This window comes from Camelus ferus, chromosome 2 (assembly GCF_009834535.1).
Source record: "Camelus ferus isolate YT-003-E chromosome 2, BCGSAC_Cfer_1.0, whole genome shotgun sequence".
Taxonomy (NCBI): domain Eukaryota; kingdom Metazoa; phylum Chordata; class Mammalia; order Artiodactyla; family Camelidae; genus Camelus; species Camelus ferus.
This window is the reverse complement of record NC_045697.1, coordinates 118,627,551-118,633,550: the sequence shown is the minus strand read 5'-3', so window position 1 is coordinate 118,633,550 and position 6,000 is coordinate 118,627,551.

Below are 6,000 nucleotides of genomic sequence, written 5' to 3'. Positions count from 1 at the left end.
TCTGCCATCCTCTCGGTCTGCCAGCTTTCTGAATAAAGTCGCTATTCCTTGCCCCAACACCTCATATCCCGATTTATTGGCCTGTCGTGTGGTGAGCAGGACGAGACTGGACTTGGTAACAATGCCACCCCCTTGACATCCCCTCAAAACTCACATGAGTAAAGGCTGTAACTGCGAGAACTGCAGTGGTGATGCAGTCCTACCCTCTCCTCCTTTGAAAGGAGAGTTAAACCACTGAGTGCTGGAAAGCTTCTAATTTGCCAGTAGTTAGTCTCCTTGGCAAATTGATTTGACTGCCCTCTGTCAAGCTGCTAAAGACAAAATAGTTTCAATAAAGGCTGATGAGGAAAATGTAAAAGCGTTTGAAAAGTAACTGATCAGCTCAACAAAAAGCACACATTATTTCTTGGAAATAAATGAGTATCTGAGGAAGATCACATCCAGCAGCATTCTAGATTAGAGCAGTCTCACTATGAAGCAGCGGAAGGTAAAACTTGCAATCAAATAAAAGATGTAAACTAGAAATATCGATGATGTGTTGACAGTTGGCCTCCTGCATTGTGATTCTCCTGGACTGGAAAGAAGTCCTTACGTCAGAGTCTCCTGTTCCACTCACACAACCATGAGGACATTTAGCCCTTCACTTTGTCTTATATTGTTCCTCTTGTATCTACAGAGATAACTAATATCGACACCTTGCCTTCCTTAATAACCAGGGAAAATCCAATATGCTGTCAGTCTCTCTCACTGACTCACAGCTGTGGCTTCAAACAGAAAACCCTGTTCTCTGAAGGTGATTGTTCCCTGTCCCTCCTCATTCCCTTTGCTCAGACCCCGGGACCCCCAAGCCCCAAACCGCTGTGCCCAGACTCAGGTAGCACATTGGGCAGCAGAACCCAGGAACAGAACTATGACTAACGGTTTACACGACTCTGACATTGCAAAGATGGGGGAGGCAACTAATAAAATGTTATCAAATCAAGGGAATTAATTAACTGAAGTATTAGCATTATAAATGGCCTACGGTGGTCTCATGAAATGCTAGAGTGATTGTTTAAATGTGTGGAATTAGTTAATAAATAGGAAAATAATTGATTAACGTTCCTATCCCTCTTGACCCCTTACACTTTGTCTACCAAACAGCTCACAAAGGGGCAGCCACGGAGCTGCCTCTCCTCTCAGCCTCTACGCCCCCCCCACAACATCCTTCTCTGACCTGCTCTTTCTAATCCTGTCTCTCTGTGCACCAAATTTCTGTCCCATTAACTCAAAACTGGTGAGTTTATTTACAATTTAGAGGAGCAAGTTCAATATCCTGTAATAATTACATTGTATGTGCTGATTGGCCAAAAACATGCTTTTGCAGTATCTGCAATAATTTTCAAGCCTTGTTGCCATCCCGGGTTGTCTGTTATCACCTGAGCATCATCCCTGCCCCGTTCTGTGGTCTCTGTTGCATCCCGAGCAAGGGAGCATGGAAACTGCAGCTCCTGGCACCCTTCACCAATGGGGTTTAGACTGGATTCTGAATCACTTGAGGTGTGGATGGCAGACAAGGAGAAGCACTAACCCCTCGCAGGGGCTGACACCTGCCTGGATGGGGGTTTGTGTCACCCAGGTGCACCCTGCAGGCAGCTGGCATCATCAGTAACATTTCTCTGCTCCTCCCGCCTCCCTCCCCAAGGTCCTCCAACGGTTTTGTGAACCCCTCTTTTTCTTAAAAATGCAGAAGTGATTTCTGTTTCACTAGGGGGAAATACAAGCTGATGAGTGGTCCTAATAGAACAAATATTGTCCACCTTAGGAACTAAAAACAACACCATGTTGATTAAAGGGAGACACAGGGAACGCCCTCCTGTCTTCCTTTCCACCCATGTCCATCACGTCCTGCTTCAGTTTTCTCCACACCACACCCTCTGACATCCTGTACTTTTATTTGTTCCTATTTTTGATTGTCCATCAGAATGGAAGTAGCATAGCAACAAAGGTCTTTTGTTTTATCACACTTTTGAGTCTCCAAACAGTAACAAGTGAGTGCATATCATTCAATACAAGTATTTTCATGAATGAGTGAATCTCAGGAAATTGTGTTTTTCTGCTGAGAATTTATGTTTGTTTCTGCCAGTCTCCTGCAGCGTCCCCAACACAAGACCACTTTATTTACTTTTTAAATTTAATTTTATGTATTTTGGTGGGAAGGAGGAGTCATTAGATTTATTTGTTTTACTATTATTATTTTATTTAATGGAGGTGCTGGGGATCGAACCCGGTACCTCGCGCATGCTAAGCACGCACTTTACCACTGAGCTCCACCCTCCCTCCAAGAGCATGTTCAAATCAAGTATCTGCCTGCGGATTTTCAAGCCACTGAATTTGCAATAACTTCTGAGCCAAACCTGTGGCAGTGAGGGCTTGAGGGCAGGGATAATCAGGAGAGACCATTCTCCCCATGCTGAGCCCGGTCCTAAAGAGAGAAGGTCCCTGGTGTGACAGCCCTTCCTCCAGGATTTCTGTCGTGTTATCACTTCCTATCTGTTTGCTCTGTCTTCTGCCTCCTTGCCGTGTTCCCAGTGTCCCTGGCTCCCGCCCACCAGTTACAGGTGGATGGCCTCCCAGTCCCTGCCAGTGCCAATGAAGCCCTTCCTCCTCATTCTTCCTGGTTTTAGCTTGTTCCCCTTTCTGGGCAGCCAGCCTGATTAAGCACTAGAATTGTGTTTACAGTTTATCCAGTGTTGTCAGGTGTCCGGTGCTGGGAAGGGTTCCTCTGCGTATCCACCACGGTGTTGGGACGGGACGGCCCCTTTTATTGCTTGCATTATTTTATAATCAAGCCAAAATAGAGTACTCTCAAGAATAAGAAGAGTTTGGTAAGATGCTACTTCCCCTAGGTAATAGTCTCAACCATTTAAAACCAAGTATTTTATAAATATTAAGAGCAGCAGCCGTAACTGTCATTTTCAGAAAATGAGATTTCTGCAAGTCTGCTCCAGCATAATTTGCCTTTTCTTTATGTCAAAACAGAGTTCTCTTTACTTGGAGACTTGAATCAGTTTCTTTCTTTCTTTCTTTTTTTTAAATGAAGGCTCAGAATATGCTTTTTGGCCCCGACTGGCGAGACCACCACTTAAGAGCATCCCAGTGTCCTTGGTGGCGTTTTGTAGTTTTGGGAGCTAAGTGCCTCCTGTTTCTCAGAAGGAGATGCATACTTGAAACACTTACCAGCAAGACTCAAAGAAAACATCTTGTCTTTGGAAGTAAAGTGAAAACCAAAGGCAACACTGACCACCGCTTGTTAGACGTTTCTGATGAAGACGCCCTGGCTCTGTGCACCCCGTCCCCATTTGGTGAGTATCCTGTGTTAAAATAATGAACATGACATAGACCTTTCTCCCATTGGACTGTCCACTGAGAGACATATTATTTTTCTCATACCATATTTTGCAGCATTAAATTATAAAAGTATAATTATAAGAAGCAGAACAAGTTTTATCTGCTACAATAGCTAAAAGGGGAGAAGGCAGTTCACTGACTTTTCAAGCCTGTCACCGGGACTGGAGAAGTTACAAACATGTCTCTCCACACAGATGGCTCCCTTTGCTATGGGTCAGGTCAGTAGGTCGTGTTGCTTTGGAATGTTTCTCTTAAAACTTAAGGGCTCATAAATCTTCCCATATTTATGTTCACATGTAAAAAACTCTTCTCATTTGGATTAAATGCATTCTCCTAGAATAGATACTCTTTTAAGGCTGTGATTTTTTGCCTCTTCCCGTGAAGCGGCCCTGAAATAGTGGACTGGCCCCCTGCTGAGGAAGGTGCCTGGGGCTTCACCTGTGGGGACTCTGGGATTGTTTAAAGTCCAGCGACTAGAAATGGAAGGTGATAAAGAAGTTTCAACTCTTTATAAAAGACACACATTTAATCAATGCTTCTTTTTCTTTTCTGTTTTTTTAACTGAAGTACAGTCAGTTACAATGTGTCAATTTCTGGTGTACTGCACAATGTCCCAGTCATGCATTTACATATATTCAATTTCATATTCTTTTTCATTAAAGGTTATTACAAGATACTGAACATAGTTCCCTGTGTTATACAGAAGAAACCTTTTTTTAAAATCTATTTTTATACATAATTGCTAACATTTGTAAATCTTAAACTCCCAAATTTATCCCTTCCCACCCGCTTTCCCCAGTGGTTACAGGGAAATAAAATAAACAAAATAAAATAACAAAATAAATTGTTTACTATGTCTGTGAGTCTGTTTCTGTTCTGTTTTGTAGATGAGTTCATAGTGTCCTTTTTCCTTTCCTTTATTTTTTTTAAGATTCCACATATGAGTGATATCATATGGTATTTTTCTTTCTCTGTCTGGCTCACTTCACTTAGAATTACCATCTCTAAGCCATGTTGCTGAAAATGGCATTATTTTCTTTCTTTCTTTTTTTTTTTCTTTTTTTTTTTTTTTTTTTTGGCTGAGTAGTATTACATTGTACAAATATACCACAACTTCTTTATTCAGTCATCTGTCGATTGACATTTAGGTTGTTTCCATGTCTTGGCTATCGTAAATAGTGCTGCTGTGAACATTGGGGTGCATGTGTCATTTCCAATTAGAGTTCCTTCCAGCTATATACCTAGGAGTGGGATTGCTGGATCATAGGGTAAGTCTAGTTTTAGTTTTTTGAGGACTCTCCATGCTGTTTTCCACAGTGGCTGCACCAAACTGCATTCCCACCAACAGTGTAGGGGGTTCCCTTTTCTCCACACTCTTTCCGGCATTTATTCTTTATGAAGGGCTTTTTAATTTATTTTTATTTTTTTAATTGAAGTAGTGCCAATGCTTATTTTTAAGTGTGCCTTACCATGAGAAGAAGCAGGAACAAGTCAATCTTTATGACAAGAATTGGCTGAAGTTACCTGAGTGTGATTTTCTCAGTAGTTTCTTTCATAAGCAGCTTTATTGACTATACTTCCAGTGCTTTGCCTGCCTGTTCAGTGACCTTCTTCTTTCCTTCCTTTCTTCCTCCTCTGTCTCTGTCTCTGCCTCAGTCTCTCTCCCTCTCTTTCCTTCTATAAATGCATAAATAAATGGAAACGCACTTGCTGCGATGTAGTTAACCATTCCTGTTAGGAAATAAAGCTGTTGAAACTCGTGTTCTCTGCTGTTCACGTGGAACTGAAACTAATGCCAAACAAAGAAATTTAAAGAACGTCCAAACAGTTTGAAGTACAAGTGTTGAAAACCCTATGACTTAATGGCATCCGGAATGTGTACCAGCCCAGAGACTTCTGCAATAAGACAACTTTACTACTGTGAAATATTTAGTGTCTCTGAGTCCATCTTCAACCACCAGAATGAGCTACGGATGCTTGTTAAAATGTAAATTCCTGGGACCTGGCAGTGCCCAAAGATGTGGATATAATCAGGCTGAGTGGAGCTCTTTGTTTTGCATAATTAACAAGCTATTGGCAGGGAGACCAGAGGGATTCACACCGCAGGGTCCGGAGCCAGACCACCTGAGTCTGAGTCCTGCTTCTGCTGCTTGCTCGCTGTGTGACTTGGGGAAAGTTGCTTAATTTCCTTATACCTCATTTTTCTTGTTTGTAAAACAGACATAATCTCAGTGCTCACCTGAAAGGGTCACTGGAAGAAAGAAATGACCTAATGCATGTGGCGCTGAGAAGAGCGTCTGACGCACAGTTTACATCGCACAGTGCAAACTATACTATGATCCTTTTTTGACAATTAACATTTTGGAACCCCAGAAGAGATTTCATTTGTCCTTCTTTTAATAACTTTGTTGTTTCCAGCTCTCGTTTTAAAGACAACTTTATTGAGATAAATGTACATACAGTAAAATATACCCATTTTAAGTGTACAATTCTATGAGTTTTGATAAACGCATATACCCTCGTCACCACCACCACGAGCATGAGATAGAGTATTTCCATCAGCCAGAAAGTCCCTGGTACCCTTTCCCAGCAGTTCCCCACCCTGGTCCA